The following is a 19,475-nucleotide window of genomic DNA, read 5'->3' on the forward strand; positions in this document are numbered from 1 at the left end:
GCCTTGCTCAGGGCTGGCACTCAGCTCGTGGCAGAGATAGGGGACCTGCTCAGTCCTGAGTCTCCTCGTCCTCACAAGCGGAGCTCTGCTTTTATTCCAGGTGGTGATGTGCCTAGAAAAAGAGAGACATTTCCTCGTCTCCTGGAAGCAGGAGCGGTTGGTTGGTTTTCTAGAAATCTTCACGAAGGCTGCCTCAGCTGGGAGAGGTGCCTTTTTGCCCTTCCTCTACCTCTTTTTTCTCTCTCGGAAAGCAAAGATGATGGCTGGCATTCCTACAGCCATCTTGGACCATGAGGTGACCTTGAAGATAAGATAGAAGCCGTGCGCTAAACATGTTGGAGAAGAAAGATGAAAAGCATCTGGTCCCTGATGCCTGTGGAGCTGCCTTTACTGCCTCGGGCTGCCCACTTCAGGCTTCTTTTATGGGAGGGAAAATAAACTTGTAAGTTACTCAGTCGCTTATTTGGGCTACTGTTACATGCAGCTGAACCGAACCCTAACTGATACATTTTTGTTATTCTGAAGATGCTTTGAATAGGTAAACTAGAAAAGAGAACCCCGTCGTGCCGCCTGCCCCTCCGCCTGCTCTGGGAGGAGAGACTCAGCTGTTCTGCCTCTTCCTCAGCCGCCTCCTCGTTGCTGCGTTTTCCTGCATTTAATGATTGTAAAAGATAAAGAAACAGAATTTGAATGACCTCATTTCTGTCATGGTATGTGAACATTTCGAGTGTTTCTTTGTGTTTAAAATTTGTAATGGTGGAACACTGTAAACCTGGGGGGTACAGTATTTTTATTAAGTGCAAATTTAGTTCATACATGAAATATTTTACTGAATGTGAACAATATCTTTAAAATTGAAGTGTACTCTTTTTTAAAGTTATAATTATTTGTTTTAAGACTAAAGAATAAATTCAGTAAGTAAACTATTACTACAATTATATCGTTTAATAGTTTTCTGACTTGAACTTTTTGTCGATATTTTGATTTTATTAAAGTTTACTCCACTCTTTTCCCCTCTGGTAATCACTAATCTGGTCTTATACGTGTGTTTGTTTATCTTCCACATAAGAGTGAAATCATACGGTGTTTGTCTTTCTCTGTTTGACTCATTTTGCTTGGTATAATACCCTCAAGGTCCATCCGTTTTGTCACAAACGGTATGATTTTATCTTGTTTTCTGGCTGAGTAGTGTTCCATTGTGTATATATACCACATCTTCTTTGTCCATTTATCCCTTGATGGGCACCTAGGTTGCTTCCAAGTCTTGGTATTCTGAATAATGCTGTGATGAACGCAGGGAAGCATATATCTTTTCAAACTAGTGTTTTCGTGTTCGTTGGATAAATACCCAGAAGTGGAATAGCTGGATCATATGGTAATTCTATTTTTAAGTTTTTGGGAAATTTCCATACTGTTTTCCATAGCAGCTGCAGCTTTTTCCTTTTATGTACATAAAATAAACTTTCTCTTTTACTGGCAAGATTATATATAAAGTATAATAAAGGAAAATTTTCACTTCCTGTGAAATTTTCACTGCCTTTTCTGGCCATGTTATTTTTTATTTTCTTTCAAGATTTTGATGAAATAATTTTGTTGAATAGAGGAGATGATATTAAAAATTATCTACTCAGGGGCTGGTCCTGTGGCCGAGTGGTTAAGTTCGTGTGCTCCGCTGCAGGCGGCCCAGTGTTTCATTGGTTCGAATCCTGGGCGCGGACATGGCACCGCTCATCAAACCACACTGAGGCGGCATCCCACATGCCACAACTAGAAGGACCCACAACGAAGAATATACAACTGTGTATCGGGGGGCTTCGGGGAGAAAAAGGAAAAAAAATTAAATTAAAAAAAATTATCTGCTCTGGGTGTTAAATATGCGAGAGAGGCCACTGACCATAGGGCTCTCTATCCTGAGCACGGAATGCCCAAGTGGCGTGTGAGGGCCAAAAGCGCAGGGCTTCCCAGTTGATTGAAGAGAAAATTTTTTCTCCATTCACAGTTCTGTGGACTCCAATCTTAAGGAAAATAGCAGCAGCAGTAGTCAAAACCAACAGCTTCTGCAGGCATCAGGCGGATATTCCCATGATATTCCCAAACGGCCAGGACTGAGACTTCCTTCAGTCTAGTTCAGACAATCCAACAGTCGCACCTTAAAGTCCACCCACTTGCTGAACTGTGCAGGAAGGAGCAGCCATTTGTGTCCCTTTCTCTGTGAAGGTCATTGATTTCTCACTCTTGTCCTGCGCAGGGCTTTTCTTCCAACGTCCTTTGACACTGAATTAACTTTAATTCTAGCTGGGGAGGAAACTCTGGGTTGGAATGGACGACCTTGCCATAGGTCGATGAGACCGCCTGGGAGTTAATTGCGCTGTAACTCTTTCGCTGCTTGAAGCTCATTAACTTTCCTCCTCCTCAGCCCCTTCCCTTTAAAGCTGTTTAGTTATTTCCAGCTGAAGCTGCTCATCGCCTGGGAGGGTCCTCTAGGGTCCAACTGGTCGTCAAACAATAACGGAGCTATTTCTGCTCCTGCTGTGAATGCTCTCCTTTGCCAGAGCTGTTTCTTTGGATGGCAAAAGCCCGGATTTGCATACAGTCAGGGCAGTGCCCTCCGTCCAGAGGGACTGGGCCAGGCCAGTGCAATGAGTCACTGGCGGACAGCAGCTAGCCTGCCTCCCACGTACCATTGACAAAGGTGAACACGAATTCACATCAAAACTGGCTCCTTTTTAAAAGCCATGTTTACAGCCCAGCAGTATTTAGGGCGGGTGAGCACAAGGCTATTGGTGGCAAGTATGCAATTCATCACAGTCATTAAGTGGATTTAAGTACAGCACAAATCTGGAGAGGCACAAAGAGCTCCACTTTGACATCCTAACCTAAAAAAATGAGTGGAGGTAGGGAAAGTTCCTGTCCACTGTCTCCCTGTCTCTCTTTCAGTCTGTCTCGGCTTCCAGCATCTCTCACCATCTCTATTTTTCTATGTGTTCTGTGTCTCTCTGACTCTCTCTTTCTGTGTATATTCCTGTCTCTCTTTGTTTTTCCAGCAGATTCCTTTCTCTTTTTACAAAATCCTCTTTCCTCAGTTTAATGTTATACCATCTAATAACTTAGGTAGATTCTTCCAGAAATTAAAACAAAACAAAGCAAAACTTTACCCCACTGCTCCTGCTTTCCACACTCCTCCCTTCATTTTAGGCATCCTGCCAGCTCTGGCCAGAGTAATGCGCTTGGCTGTGCAGTTAGATTTGTCATCAGGATTTCAGAGTGGCCCTGGCACTGCCTCACATCTCCCCTGCCACCTGCCTTGGTTCAGGTTCTTTGGCAAGCCACTCAGCCGATTAGATACTGACTGTCGCCCCCCCGACCCCCCCGGCCACTGCCCAAGAACTTGAGCTTCTCTATAAAACGCTGATCTCTCATGCTTACAAAAGAAGCGGCCCAAAGCATCTTGAGCTCTGAGCGTGTAATTCCTACCTGTACCCTGGAGCGTATCGCAGACCCTAGAGCCGAGTTGCGGGGTGCCAGGAGATACCAGACTCATTTCACACAGCCTCAAGGAGCAGCTGCCTACAAAGGACCCCGGCAGCTGCTGGATGCATGGAGCAGCCGTGGACCCACTTTAGGATGGGAATGAAGAAGGGACCCATGTCCAACAGCAGTCACGGGGGACTGGAGGAGGCAGGACGTCATTACCTTTGATGCACCTGTCTGCCTCCCAATTTGGAAGAAGTTTATGAATTCCTCCTTATTTAAAAATATAAAAAATGGTATATGGCTATAATGCCAGCCAAGACTGGCTTCCAGAAATAGCTTTAAAATTTGCCTCTGTGGAAGAGATGACCCCAGAAGGGAGAACACAAACACTACGAACCACAATCTGAAGGCTCTGCTCCAGGCAGACAGGACAAAGCAAGAATTTAGGGTCCTCAAAAAAATATAGGATCAACTTATTTTCCGTAAACGTGTTTTTTATGCTACAGTGGTCACGGTACACCAGAGGAAGGATTTTTGTCACCCTTCTACTAACGCAGCAGGTTTATGTAGATGCAGGGGGCCTCCCTGCTAATAAAGGACCATGAGTGGTCCTGCTGTCTGTTAAAAGGGACTTTCCAGTCAACAGGATGATGTTTTTGATGACATTTCTTAACCAGGAGTTTCTGTTTGGATAATTTCTGTACTCATTTTTTCCTTTTATCTCTTTAAAAATAATTAGATACAGAATACATACAGAAAAGTGCATAAAATATAAATGTACACTATGACAAAGAATGAGCACCGAGTCACCACAGTTCACTTCAAGGAATGGAGTGTCAGCAGCACCTCAGAAGCCCTCAGTCACTTTCCCTACCAACCTCTCTTCTCTCGGATGAGACCAGCCTGTTTAGGTTTTTATCGTGATCATTGCTGTCCTTTTCTTTATAGTTTGACCACCTATGTATTCCTAAACACTATAGTTTAGTTTTACCTGTTCTGGAACTTTATATAAAGAAAATCATAGAATATACATTATTTTTCATCTTTGCCTCTTTCATTCTACATTGTTGATAAGCTTCATTAATGTTAGGCGCATCTCCAGTTTATTTACTTTCCTTGCCATGCAGTATCCCATTGTGTGAACACACACAATTTACCCACTCCCACTGGCGATTTAACCACTGCTATGAACATCTGTGTATGGTTCCTGGTGCACACGTTTCTCTAGGGGTTTTACCTAGATGTGAGTTATGACTTGATGATAATATTTAATCTTGAAGGACCAGGAGGAGTTTATAAGTCATCTATGAGGGGAGGGAAAGGAAAGGACATTCCGGGCGGAGGAAACAGAGTGTAAAAGCACAGAGGTGTGAAGCCACGTGCTCCGTTGGGGGAATCATGGTCCTGTGTTATTGGCATGTGGCCCTTGAGTAACTCTGGCTGCAGTTCCCAGTGTGAACAGGGCAGTGAGTGACACAGGCACATTCGTAGTAGAGGGTGATGGACACATTTGAGTGACCCCCTCCACAGTGCTGGCCGTGGAGTCCCATCACAGTGGGATTGCGTAGTTGGACCTGATCGTTGTGGGACCAAGGTCAATCCTGGGCAGTCTCGTTTGCTGGGGATCATTGCAATTTTAAATGGCAGGTAGGGTTTGTCTTGTGATCAGGTCTGATCTGTGGGTAAGTAGGCAACTAGAATATATGTTTAGAGGAATCTGTGGCTGTCTGGTTTCGGCAGGAACGGCTTGATTGATTGATGTGGAGTGTTGCCATGGATTTGCTGACCTTTATCAGGGTGCCTCTCTCTGCTGTAGTTCCAACACTGTGGAGGGGCCCCCAGAATCCAGCTCATGCTGTTTCACACACCGTTTACTTTATCACGTGGACAGTGCTGCTCTGATCGCGGGAGCTGCTGTCGTGACCAGCCTCAGCCATCTGTGTGTCTGGGATGAACAGCTACCGGGGCAAATGAAATGCAAACTCCCTGGCTTTCAAACGACAGGAAGAAGAGGCACTGAAGGTCAAGGTCTTATTTAAGGAACGATAAAACAATGAGCTCCACGTGCTAGCTTTAGAGCAACCATATTTATTACCGTTAAAAATGAACAACAATTTATATTTTGAGTCTCTCTCTCTCTCTTAAACCAAAACGATGCCAACTTTCGGTCCCACCAGCTGAACTGGTCCAACGGATTTGTAGCAGGTTGCCGTGACTTGCTACTCGGCAAGTAGCAATTTCCCAAAGCCCTCTGTCTTAGAGCAAGGCTTTCCCCAGGTAGCCTGGGTTATGGGACACATACATACCATATTGAGCGACCAGGAAGAAACAGGTGTACGTGCACAATTGATGTTATCAGCGGATTATTTATGCACCTGTGGAAGACAAAGGTGCGTTTCCTCTTTAAACGGCCATGTCGTGTGGGATGGTGCACAGTGAACCTAAAGACCTGTGACTTAATAACTCGAGACAAGAAACCAGGCTCTTCCAGTGCTGAATGAGCACCGCCGAGAGCAGTCCCTGTGTGTCCACGGTGGGAAAAAGACCACGTAGCCTTTTAACGCTGTGACGGAGGCTGTGCGTCCCAGTAGAAACCATTCTTTGCTGTGTAAACTTGGAGGGTTCTTTGTCATTCCTGAATCTATTTCCTCACCTGTGAAGTGAGAAAAATACCTCACAGGGTTGTGAAATGGACCTGTTCACATGAGATCATGTATGTGAAAGTGGTCTTTAAATTATATAGCACTATACAAATATTAGGTATTTTTATTAATTTTTACATCATAAGGTTATTGCAATGTTCAAAAGAGATCATGTTCATGAAATCACTTGGAAAAGTTCTTGGAAAAATCCGCCTGGAAAAGTACAAATGTAAGGTGGTAGTTGAAGTAATAGTGTCAGGGCTTTTAGTCATGGGCGGCTAGAGACAGCGTGGGCATCTTAAAGGTGGTATAAGGATATTGTGCAAATAAAAGGTTTAGAGGATTTTTGAAACAGGCAGATCATCAGCTCAATAAAAATGGAAGAAGAATCCTGGAATTTTCCAGAACAGCAGCATTAATGTCAATGGAGCTGTGAACAGGTTAGAAATCATTACGCAGCCAATGAGCCCATGTGGCATACTCTATTTAACAGGTATTTTCAATTATAAGAAAGAGGGACTGACTGAGGTTACGATGAAGGAAGGGAGACTCCCTGATGGATACATGTCAGCAGAAATCTGTAGCACGCCTCATGGGAGATCACAGAGCCGGGTCTCACGGAGCCGGAACGGACAGCAGGAGCTGGAGGTTATACAGGATTGAAAGCAGCTCTAGGAATTGGATTATCTTGTTGCCCTAGAGAAGCAGGAGTTTTCTACGTCCATGCCACTACAAAACCAAGCAGTGCAGGCTTATTTTAGCTCCCGCCTATCCACGGTTTCTCTTGCCTGTGGCTTCTTTTGCTCTCGGTTTCCGTCGAATGTCGGCTTCTGTTCCCTTCCTACCTTCCAATTCACGTCTCTCTTTCTGTCTCTCTCTCTTTCTCTGATTCTCATTTAGACTTCAGGAGAGAGAATCTGAATGGTTCCACTTATCCCCGTTGTCTTTGGGGGATGTGACTTTGGTGTCAGGCCAACTCAGAGACCGGCTGCCCTTAGGTCAGGCTTCTATACCTGGACCTGCTGCCTGCGGTCAGGGAGTTAGGGTCACATGGTATGAACATAGCGATTTATGCTTCAAGAACCCCTTCACCTGGGGCTGTTTGTGGCACCCTCTTGGAGCATGTGGGGCAGGTGTCTGTGGTGGGCAAGTATTCTGCATCTTCGGTACATACGCGAGGGTGCTTGGGTCCCGTTACTAGGTCAGTAGGAACAGTGGCTTATGTAATGTACTTTCTGTAAAGACAAATTAAACACCCTCCCTAAATACGCAGATGATGATGGTGGTAAAGAAGATGAAGAAGGAAGAAGAGGAAGAGGAGAAGAGAAAGAACAATGTCGGGGTTTTGAAATGTCTTTTTTTCAAGCCCCTATGAAAAGAGACAGAAAATGCATGCTCTAAAGTGCCAGGAATACTGAGCTTTGCCCAGATTGAGCCTTGTTTGGGGTTCTGGTTATTTTACCTAAAGTAGGTTCAAAGTAGCTTCTTGGACGTGGTGAAGAATCTCAGAGTTTTGGAAGAGAAAGAAACCTTGAGGTAACCCCCTCTTCCTTTTGCCTGGTCCCACTCCTCCCTTCATCTTGAAGTGGAAATGACACTCTCCGAGTGGACTGGCTAGAGATGCACAGGAGGCCTCTGCTCCATGACTGCGGAACAGACGAGTGAGTTCAGCGGAGGAGATTTTCCGCCACAGAACTGCTAACTCCCGTCAGCTGGCTTCCATCTTGGGCACTTGTGGAGAGGAAAATGTTATTGGCTTGAAGAGTTACCCTTTCCATCTGGGGCAGCTGGCCTGGAGTTCTTGCCAATCTTCCCTTTATAAAACAGAAATCTGCTTTTTCTGTAAAGGGGTGGTGTATTTTCTAAGATTTATCTTTGGCCCTTGGGTGTTTACGTGCCATCTCTCTGTCTCATTCATGCCTCCGGTTCTCTCAGCCTCTGAGCTGTCACCAAGTGGTGGCAGGAGGAAGCCATGCCGGTTCCTAGGTGTTGTGGAGGCTGTGGCCACCAGCAGCAAGAACATGACAAACAGCAAAGCAAAACGCCCCCGCCGGTGTACTCCACCTCCCAACTTTATCACATGGCAATGGCCGTCCTGGGTGAAATGTTTTATAAGCTGTGTGTTCTGGCAGCGAATACATCAGCAACCAAAAATATTGCCAGCGGATTTTCTTTTAAAACTTTCATGTATTATGGAGGTAGCTGAGATTCTCATGGTTCTAAAATGACAAACATAACCACCAATATGTTAGGCATCTGCTATGTCTCGGCTGTGTGGCCTTGGCCGAGTTACTTCAGCTCTGGGCTTCACTTTCTTCTCATCTGAGAACTGGAATATTGATTTTCTCAGCCCTGGGCCTGGCTTACAGGAAATGCTTAATCGACATTGCCTATGATAATATGAGATACCTTTTTCTTTAGTCATCATAAGAGCTTTATGAGGAAGGAAGGTCAGAGAAGTCAAGTAACTTGCTCAAGTTCTAGAAGGTGGTGAGTGATGGAGTTAGAATGGAGAACTAGTTTTCTGACTTCGAGTAGGTGGTCTTTGCTCCTCCAGGGCTGGTCACCACAATCCCTGTGGTTGGGATGATGTTCTGGAGAAGGCCCCCACGCTGGAAACTCTCTTCTTGCTTTTCTCTTCTTCCCAAAGAGGGCTGGGCAGGCGAAACCCCAGTGTCACCCTGGCTCTGAGCCTCCTTGCCCAGGATTCGGGAGCCCAGTGCAGGCCCTGGCTCAGGCCCCTTTCCTATCAGGCATCTCATGGGCTGTGTCAATGCCGCAACTCCTCTGCCCGACAGCTGGCAGGACCCGGACTCTGGAGGTTCGAGGAGAGCTGTGCGCCTCCTCCACGCCTGCCTGTGGTTTGGGCTCTTCGCCACTCCCTACAGGGCCTCAAGCACTTCTTGCCACAGAATCCAGGCTCCTTACCTTGGCAAGTCAACATAATGCTCCCCAAGTTTCGCTTTCTTCAAGTTAGGGTGGCTAATGTGCATGGAATTACTCAATAAGATTTATTGAGCACCCCACATAAAACTTGATGGGTTTTATTTCTTAGGTGATGAAAAAGGAGGCCCTTCCCAGTGAAAGGCCACACTGTTGGCCACCCCTTCTGAAACAGTCTTGTTGACTAAAGTTCTGAAAACTCCAAGGAATGGCGTGGGCAGGATTTTACTGGCATCTGTAATGGGCAGATCGGCGGCTCCTCGTTTTCTTCTTTGTTGACAGATGTGGCAGTGCAGCCCGTGCTAAGGTGCCTGCCAGAGTCTAATGCGACTACCTTTTGTGCTCCGGGAGAGAGAAATGAAAACGTGCGGGAAAGGAAATTAGAATTCAGTGAAACCAGAAGAGTCTTTGGAAAGGGGCTGTCGTGTAGGTCACGAGGAGAGTGTGTCCTCTCAGGAGTCATGCATAATAGAGGCTTCAAGAAGAGGAAAGGGGTGGGGAAGCGTCTGTGTGCCCAGCAATCCACCCGAATGCATCCATGGCCACATGCAAACACCTAAGACAAATAGGTCTCCTCAGACGTGGCCTCCAGCTTCTTATGCAATCACCGACTTTGTTGGCTTGCTTGTCTTATTCAAGAAAAGATTCAGACTGTTTCCACTATCCTTCCACAGACCCTTGCTAAACGATCAGATGGGCAAAGTTGACGGCCTGACCTGACTGCCAAGCAGCCCGGGAGCGGTCCAGACAGCGTAGGATTTGGAGCAGAGGAATTATTATTATTCTTTTTTTCCCCCCACAAAGAAGTAAAGGCCTCGGCCCTCGACCTTGGCCTTCGACCTTGGCCTTCCCTGATGCTTTCTTTTCTTCCGTGACACCCAGGCTTGCTATTATTTATCTCGAGTATTCCCAAGAATATTTGCTGAATTTTAATTTACATTGAATACGCTTTAGAAGACTGAGGCTTGCCAAGTTTCAGACCTCCCGAGAAAGGTGTGAGACAGAGTGTGTGTGTGTGTGTGTGTGTGTGTGTGTGTGAAAGAAACGCTCTCAGCTTGTCTCTCGGCTGCAAGGCCTCTTGAGCTCTCAGCTCAACCTGAGGAGTAAAGCAGATTGCTTACCCCGTGGCTGGTGGGTCTTATCAAAATGTGATAAAACATGGTCATGAAAAATGGCATGCCTCGTTCGTGACAGTTCTGTGAGGGGCTCTCTGCAGGTGAACCGGCTTGTAACTCACCTGCCCTGTGACAGTTTTTACGACTCTGTTTCAGCGCAGTTTTGGGGAGCGAGAGGAATCGCCCTCGACACGGCTGTGGGAGACTTTTTTCTTCCTGTGGCTAGGCGGAGGGCTCCGGCCCGGTGACTCACCGTTGTGGTATTAAATGGCTCAAGATGAAGTGTGTGCTGTGCAAAGCGTGGGGCAGGATTTATCGGTGTGAGCTCTTCCTTTGAAGTATCGGGGCAGGCTACTTTGCTGATGGTTTCTGGAACCCGGCCAAGCCCCAGTACGCTGTGAAAACAGCCGTCTTAGGTTTTCTTGGCACACGAGCACATTCGCACTTGATTCTCAGACCTCCACTGCCTTCTGATGTTTTTGAGGCGCATGTTCTTGGGAATCAGGGCCCGGGGCCACATTGTAACCCTGCCTGTTGTGCCGTTCAGCCGCTCCCTCCGGACACGGCTGGGATGGCTCCGGATAGGGACCGAAACCCCAGCCCGAATAAGAACATCCTTGAGTCCCAAAGTGCAGGGCGGCTTCGAGCTGCTTTTGAGTATTTATATGAATTTCTGCGTAGCTGCCATTTCCTGTTGCCCTGCCTCCACGAACAAAATGTTGACACTTAAGGCTTTTTACTGCCACAGTGCTTCCCGCAACAATGTATCTTTGCATTTCCAGCTCAAAACTAAAGCAATATGGATGTGGAGAAAAACCTGGGTGATGCCATTACAGCTCACTAGTAAATAAAAAAAAAAAATCCATCTTTCTCTAGTGAAAAATCCATCATCTCTTTGCCTGCATCTCCCTCCTCCCACCTCTACTCATCATCATACTGTTATTAATTTTGAGAACAAAGGACATAAAAAGCTAATTATGTTAGAGTCGCAGACACCCTTCCCAAGGTGATGTCTCAGCCTGTTTCTCATCCCTCAGCTGTGTGTGATAAATAGCTTCCTTGTAAAGGCAGATTTCCCAACAGACTCCCCATTGCAGGTTTCCCTCGAGCCTGGGAACCAGACTGTCCTTCCTGATTTAAATCTTGCCAACCTGTGTTGAGGACCCATTTCCAACCTTCCTCCCCATCTTTCTCTCAACTTTCCTAGTGCGCAGACCCTCTAATAAAGGCAACTTGATACCACTGAGCTTGAATCTTAGCGAGGGCTCAGAAAGCTGTGAGGTCCATGTACGTGGACCTCCTGGTTGAAAACATAATGGAATGTGGTTGCAGGATGGGTGCTGTTGTGAGATGAATCGTGTTGTCCTCAAAATTCATATGTTAAAGTCCTAACCCCTAGGACCTCAGAATGTGACGTTAGTTGGAGGGGGGTCTTTGCAGAAGTAATCAAGTTAAAAGGAGGTCATTAGGGTGGGCCATAACCCAATATGACTAGTGTCCTTATAAAAGGAGGAAATTTGGAGGCAGACCCACAGAGGGAGGATGCCATGTGGACAAGAAATAGCCACCTGCAAGTCAAGGAGAGAGGCCTGGAACAGACCCTCCCTCACAGCCCTCAGAAGGAAACAGCCTTGCTGACACCTTGAATTTGGACCTCTAGTCTCCGGAGCTCTGAGACAATACATTTCTGCTTTTTAAGCCACTCATTCTGTGGGACTTTGTTGTGACAGCTCCAGTAAACTAATACAGGTCCCTTGGGCAGCAGCCCCCGAGGCAGAGATTAGCATGAAGGAAGTTGTAAGGGAGTACCCTTGGGATAAACTTCTGTGGGTGGAAGAGAAGGCAAAGAAGCTGACTGGGAGGAGGGAAGTGTTGAGCTGCAATGTAGTCCTAGCAGAGGCATCCGCTGACTCCATGGGAAGCTGTGGCTCTGGGATGGCCCTCCATGGCTGGAACATGGAACCTCTACACTCCTTGTTGGTCCGTCATTGGGTGTGGGCTGCCTCTGGAAGAGGTGTGACTTCAGGTGAGGCAGTTTTCTTCAGCCAAGGCAGTTCCCAAAGAGGCTGACAGTTGGAGACTGTCTTGGGAGCAATCCCAGCAGCTGGGGGAAAAAGTCCTTCATTCCTCAGGGGCATTTGGGTGGCCATCGTAGCATCCACCATGAATGCCTGTCATAATGGGTTGGTTGGCTGAAGGGTGGCTTGTCAAATTTCATGATTTTCAAAGTGGAGTTGAGTTTTGTAAGGTGTGGTGCTCCGTTCAGTCCTGCGTTCCCCCCTTACCTTCTAGATGAGGCAGGCTGTGGCTCCCTGCCCTTTGAGACTGCACTGGGAGAGAGGTGGGCTGTGGAGGCATATCAGTCAGGATCTAGACAGGAAGATGGAAACTACTCTGGATGCTTCAAACAGAGGGGACCAATAGACAAAAAGGGTTATGAACGTGCTGGAAGGGCTGAGGGAGCAGAGGGAGATCAGGAGGCTGCTTTTGACCCGGGGTTGGGACTTTACAAGCCCACATTGTCTGCTGAGCTACTGAGCTGCTGCTGTTGGGTCCGTGCCGTTACCCTTGAACGGGCACTGAGGATGCCACACTTTGATGCTGGTGCAACCAGGGCTGACACTGCTAGAGCTCAGAGTCACCCTGGGAGCTGCTGGAGCCTGCATTCGCGGGTCCTGGTACTACTGCCATTGATGGCACCAGCAGTAGCAGACAAAAAGCCTGTACCTCCCCCTGTCTTCTAGCCTCCTTCTGGCAAGGGGCCTGGCTCCCAGCCTCCTGCAATGGAGAGGAGAACATGAAAGAATGGGCAGGGATCTGGGACAGCAGACTGTAGTCCAGTCTCTCTCAGACTAGCCCCTGCTGTGTCTCTGGCCAGTGGATGGTCCTGAGAGGGAGGATCAATGGCCAGGAAGGGAGCATCACAGAACAATGGCCAGTAAGCCCCTCCCAAGTCTGAGCAGGGGGCCCATCCTAGGAGCAGTGTACAATCTGGAATTTGGCTGATCTACTGCCGTCAGCTTCCTGCTCCACATCCCTCTACTCTCTCTGAGGAGAACAGAACTTCCCCAAGCTATCTCAATCAAGGCCAACTTGGTGAAAAGGAGCTTTGTTTCTAGAGGAGATAGCAATGATGATCTTGTTATAGAAACCAGTCTACTAGCTCTTAGCCAATATTCTCTTGACCACACCATGGCACAGCTGCAGCCCTGCCTCCCTTTTCCTTTCCCTCTGGCTCCCGACAGGAACCCTGTGTCACCACCATGGCACAGTGGACACGGTCACAGAAGGGCCGACTGGATGAACTAAACTAGCTAGTCACTTCAGCCAAATACCTGGTCAAGCTAATGAGTCAAATGAATTTCCAGTTATTTAATTGCATTGCGAAGTAATTGTTCTTTGGGCACATTTATTTCTCTCGTATGTTAGTAAAATAATAGCATATACCTCATCGGGAATAAAACTTCTCGTGTTTATTATCTGTTAACTTTTCAAATTGACTTTACAATATTTTCCTCATTCTCTTGGTAGCCATATGACACATCCTATGTTGTCCTTCTTCATTCATCCATTTATTCTTTCAGAAAATATTTACTGGGTACCAACAATGGACAAGTGTTTGTAGTCTGTACGGAGGAGGAGATACAAAGAAGCAAAAGAAATGTCCCTGCTAAGGAGGAGTTGTCTTTACTTGGAAGGAGCCTACTTTTACAAATAAAGTAAGAAAACTGCAGAAGGAAACTAGTCAGTGACACCAAGACTTCAGATATGCAAACCCAAGCCATTCCCATAAGCAACCCCCTTCTGGTTGATTGTGGAGGTGACACACTCCGTAGCCTTCAAATCTAAGATTCAAGTTAGTGTCTCTTATTATCTTGAATGTCGCCTGATTATAGATTGACACATGTTTGGTTGAAGGTTACACTGAAGCATCTTCATTTGTCCTCATGGAAGGTGACTGAGCAGACTTGTTGTTTTCCAAGCTTCGTAGATAGAAAATAAGCCACATAGTGAGTTCCTTCTGCCTAAGCATGTGGTTGGTATAATTTTTCCACAGACAGCTGCATTCAACAGCCTGTGCGTGGTAGTTCAACGTAAGTGAGGACAAAATGGTAGGCGATACAAGTCGTCAGAGAAGACCCCTGGGACTTCACTAGGCACTGCCACTAGAGCCAGACAATCAGATTGCAAGCAAATCAAAGGTGCCGGCAAATCTTACAGACCAAATTCTTTTCACCCGGGAATTTTACCCACTGACCAGACCCCACGTTGCTCCTGAAACTAAGAGATTTGGTGAGAATTTCACCAAACCGACACTGCTGTTAGTAACGTGTAACTACCATCTAGCAGATTATTCTAGCTGCTCTCTTTCTTCAGTTTCTTCAAATGGAAGAAATTTCTTCAAGTCATGGAATATTTCAGAATATTTCCCCAAATCTTACTTCTGGTTTCGAACAACAAGCTGAACCCATTCCTCTGTCTTTTGAGCTCTTGCTATGCACAGCAGCAGCACGAATGTTGTCACGGTTTCCTTAGCGACGCAGGCGTTAGAAAGCCGGGAGTTAGTTGGAGGAGGCGATGAATGAGAGGAAAAGGGACCTTGGCGTTCCTTGTCTGTAGGGTGCCAGCCAGATTTCACTGCTGCACACCGGGCAGGAAGATCCTCCTGAGGAGAGGTTGCCTTCGCTGATAACAGCTTCACTTACAAAGGATAAAAGCACACTTAGAAATGGTGACGTGTGTTCTGTGCGCCAAGCTTTTTACCATTCTAACTCCTGGAAAAGACAGCATATTTTTTTCTGGTACATCTGGACGTTTCCCCAAGATAGCAAAGAAGGGAAGGCAATTCCGTGGTGCTACAGTTGTATTTGGGCTTAATTTGAAACTCTTAGTTTCATTAGGCCTGATATTCTAATTATATCTCTGCATTTTGCCCTGCAACCCTTTATTGCTCAAGCAAGTTGGCTCAGAAGATAATTGCCATGTTCTTGCATTGAGAGTTTACAAAACAAAGTGCTATTGTGCCAGGACTCGAAGGAGTGTTTTTCAATTGTTTCTCACTCTCCTCTGTGTTTTCAAGAGAAGCTAGTCCCATGGGCAGTAAGGCCTCAGAGCAATTGGGAGCCATCGAGTATAGCCCTGCCAGGGTGTGGCCTTCCCTGGACGGGTTCCTGACTAGTCATCGCTTCTTCAGAACTTAGGGACAACGTTGGTTAAGGTTCTCTTAGGCTGCTAGAGAATCTATTGTTTATTTCTCAGAGTTTCTTTCCTAGGGAGAGGAACCCAAATGGGGCCCCAGGTCCCACCGAGTGTGAGAGCCACCAGGAGATTTGGTTTTCACAACAGTCCCCTTTTGTCTCGTCAGTCAGAGCAACTGGACCCCAATGGAACGTTCTGGTTTGCTAAGTGATGGGATTTCAGAGGATGGCTAATCTTCCTGGGGCCCTGTGCTGCTAGGGAACCTCCAGTAGTCCCACTTGGAAATCAGGAAAATCGGAAGTGAAAAAGGGAAGTAAATTTCTTGGAATTTCCCCACTCATGATTCAGTGTTGATAGAGAATTCCTGAATGATTGATCATCCAGGCCCATGTCAGTCATTTCTCAGGGGTGAAAAGGGAAGTCCTAGAGAAGTGTATGGCAGCAAAAGAGAGCCGAGTTGGCTCACTGGGATGGGCCATGTCACCTGGGAGGCGCCTGCGGAGACCTCAGGGTTCTGTTTCCAGATCAGCAGTCAATGGTCTTTACTGAGCATCTGTAACGTGTCCAGCTTTGTGCTTGGCAATGTGGTGAAAGCAAGAAACATAGAAGACGTGATTCCTAATCTATAAAGATGTCCACAGTCTGATTGGAGAGGTAAAGTTCATACCAATGAATGAATTAAGGAAAAATATCAGATAATACGTAGACCTGTGCTAAGTGTTTACAGGTCAGAGGTTCTTCTCTTGTCATCAGAACAGAGAAAGGGCAGAGAAGATCAAGCCTCGGGGTAACCAGGGAAGGCTTCTTGAAGGAGGAGAGCCTTAAATCGTAGAGAAGAGGGAGAGGTCTATCATGTCCCTTACTTTTCTGAGCTCCCCGTTTCACCAGTGCCACGGAGGGACTTCACTCTCCCTTAAACCACAGGCAAACACGAAGAGGGATTTTGCCTCTGCAGTGACAAGCAGAGATGCAGGCCGCGCTGAGATGCAGATGACGGCAGGCTCCCTCCTAGCCTGGTGACTCACGCCTCCACCCCAGGGGGCAGGGCTCAGATTGATGACAGGAAGTACAGGCCAAGAGCCTTCCAGGCTGTTCTTGAATAGATGAAATGGGGGCTCTGCTATGTTCCCAGATGGAGAGATTTAGCACGAGGCTCAGAGGGGAAACTGACGGAGGGTCTGATCTGGCTGGAGATGAACGCTTATGTAAGAAAGCACAGAAAACAAGGTTTGCTGGTAAGGAGGGTAGCCTAGTGCGACTGAGAACTGAGGTTAGACATGCTGCAGTCATTAAGGGTAATTATTATATGTTATTGGTGGGCTAGTGACACAGACAAAGAGAAATACCTGAATGGAAGTGGCATACTTCAAGGATTGGAGGGGAAGGAAAGAAATAGAGTCAGGGAGGTGAGTTAGAATGCAGATTGGACGAGGGCATGGAGACAGCAAGGGCAGAAAAGAAAGGGCGAGTCAGCAAGATTTTGCAAATAATAAGCTTGGTGACAAATGTACATAAACTGTGAGGAAGATGATGAAGGAAATGGAGGAAGGTGAGGAGAAGACGGTGGTCTGAGTGGTACCCTGCAGCTTCCCAATACAACATCTTCTAAGGCAGTTTTTCCACCTTGCCCACGTGCTCGGTGATATTTCATGTGCAACACACTCCCACGGTTCCATCTTTCTAAAAACAATCTTTAAAAAATTGTGGTAAAATACACAGAACATAAAATTTACCGTATTAGCTGTTTTTGAGTGTGCAGTTCAGTATTGTTCAGTCCATTCACATCATTGTGCAGCTAATCTCTAGAACCCTTTCCATCTCGCAAAGCTGAAACTCTACACCCACTAAACAACACCTCCCCGTGCAGCCTGTCAACCACCGTCTTCTCTCCGTCTCTGTGAATTTGACTATTTGTTTTTGTGACTGTTTCTTTCACTCAGCAGAATGTCCTCAAGGTTCATCCATGTTGTAACATGCGTCAGAATTTCCTCCCCTTTTAAGGCTGAATATACTATTCCGTTGTATGTGTATACCACATTTTGTTTACCCTCTCATCTGTCAGTGGACACTGGGTTGCTTCCACTCTTTGGCTATTGTGAATAACACTGCTGTGAGCATGGTGTGCAAATATCTCTTTGAGAACCAACTTTCAATTCTTTTGGATGTACACCCAGTAGTGCAACTGCTGGATCATATGGTAATCCTATTTTCAATTTTGGAGGAACTGCCATGCTGTTTTCCACGACAGCTGTACCATTTACATTCCCACCAACAGTGCGCAAGCGTTCCAATTTCTCCACATCCTTGCCAACACTTATTTTTCGACTTGTTTATTTTTAACAGTAGTCATCATACTGCATGTGAGGTGGCCCATGGTTGTACATTGAGGATGTGCAATTTTTTTCACTAGCTGTGATTCTTTCTCTGCCATTTAAGAAAGCATATTAGCATACATGGGCTTATCAGTGACTCTGGGAGGGTGAGAACATGGAGGTGGCTCTAATTGGTCTTTTGTAAAGGAACTCATTCCCATGCTTTGGTATTCTCCTAGGAGTAACTTATTTGTGATACTCCTCATGAGTTATTGAGACATAGCAGTCTGTCATGACACCATAGTTGAGAACCACTCCTCACTGAACTGAGTTTTCAATTCAGAGTGGATTCTTCTCGCACACCCAACGAAAACAACACATTCTCCCCTGGATTGGTGCCGCCAAAAGGAAGGGGAAAAGCAAGAGGACAACGGAAAGCCCATCATGTAACCAGACTTTATTTCCTCCCAGTGGTTTAATCAGAGACGCTTATCAGAAACAATGTCGCTCTTCATCTGCAGAAACTCTGCAGCCCAGGGTTTAGAACTCAGGCGGAGCATCTCTCACTCCTCCCTTAGGTAGATGTTTAGTGATTATGTTTCTCAGAGTGACTCCTACCTGTTCAACTTGGACACGCAATAGCATCTAGAGAGGAAAAGTCAAAGCAATGAGAAAGAGATTTTAATTTTTTTCTGAGGTTTCATTTACTCAAACAGGTTTGGTTCAGTTTAAAGAAAATTTATGGGTTTTTTTTTTTTCTAGCAAGGAATTTACATCTGAAAAGCTGCTGTAGATCACTTAGATAGGATTCTAAGTACACAAGTTGAAAGAACCTGGCTCTTCAGGCTCCCCAAAGACCATGAAATGCTGAGGATGCTGAATGCTAACTCCTGGACTGCTGTTGTTGGTAGAGCCCTCGAGCGGATTCTGACTCCGGGCGACCCTGTGTAGAGCAGAGCGGACCCCTGCCTGGTGTTTCTGTGCCATCCTCTTACCTTCCGGCTCTCTATCAGACAGTTCCCTACTGCTATTCATAGGGTTTTCAGGACCAGTTTTTTTGGAAGTGGGTGGCCAGGTCCTTCTTACTAGTCTGGAAGCTCCATTGAAACCTGTCCACCGTGGGTGACCCTGCTTATTTGAAATCCCAGTGGCAGCGCTTTCAGCATCACAGCAACGTGCAGCCACCACAGTGTGACAACGACAGAAGTGTGGTGTGGTTCCCCGACCAGGAAATGAACCTGGGTCACTGGGGTGAGAAGGCAGGATCTTAATCACTAGACCCCCAGGGCTACTGTGGAATAGCAGAAAGACGGCCCTTTGGCCAGGGAACCTGGTGATAAGTTTCTCCCAGCAATTTCTTCTCAAGGCTAAGGGGAAGAAGACCAAGTATGTAGGTAGGATGATGTCAGAAAAGCCAACAAGAGTACTCTAGTGTGTCCTGTGTGTTCTAGAGTATTCTGAATGACTCCCAGCATTGTTCTGTCTGAGGGCTTCCTCTACGGTCAACAACCCCTTAGGTAATCACAACAGAGCAGGTTTTGTTTTTGTCTTAGCTCCAGTTTGAGTTTTTAAAAAGACTGAATGCACCTGGAAACTCAAGGCTGAGCATTTTGAAAATGGGGCTGTGAGGTGACGATAGCCCTGGGAAACCCTTCCTCCATTTACCCAGTGCTCCGAACCAACTGAAGAACAAAGGGCAGTCGGAGATGCTGCACGCAGCCCGTCCGTTCGCCTGTGTGCCGGGGTATGGCTAACCATCCAGCCACGCAGGTGCGCTTCCCGGTGGAGGC

The 19,475-nt window shown here is 46.5% G+C and overlaps 1 long non-coding RNA gene across 1 annotated transcript in view; it reads left to right on the forward strand.

Annotated features, from left to right (window-relative positions):
• LOC123289054 (uncharacterized) overlaps positions 1-19,475 on the forward strand; it is a 64,017-nt gene that overhangs the window by 31,794 nt on the left and 12,748 nt on the right. Inside the window, exons 3-4 of the long non-coding RNA XR_006532794.2 lie at positions 101-442; positions 526-710. This is a non-coding gene — a long non-coding RNA (uncharacterized lncRNA). The remainder of the gene's footprint in view (positions 1-100; positions 443-525; positions 711-19,475) is intronic.

Source organism: Equus asinus, chromosome 9, assembly GCF_041296235.1.
Source record: "Equus asinus isolate D_3611 breed Donkey chromosome 9, EquAss-T2T_v2, whole genome shotgun sequence".
Classification (NCBI taxonomy): domain Eukaryota; kingdom Metazoa; phylum Chordata; class Mammalia; order Perissodactyla; family Equidae; genus Equus; species Equus asinus.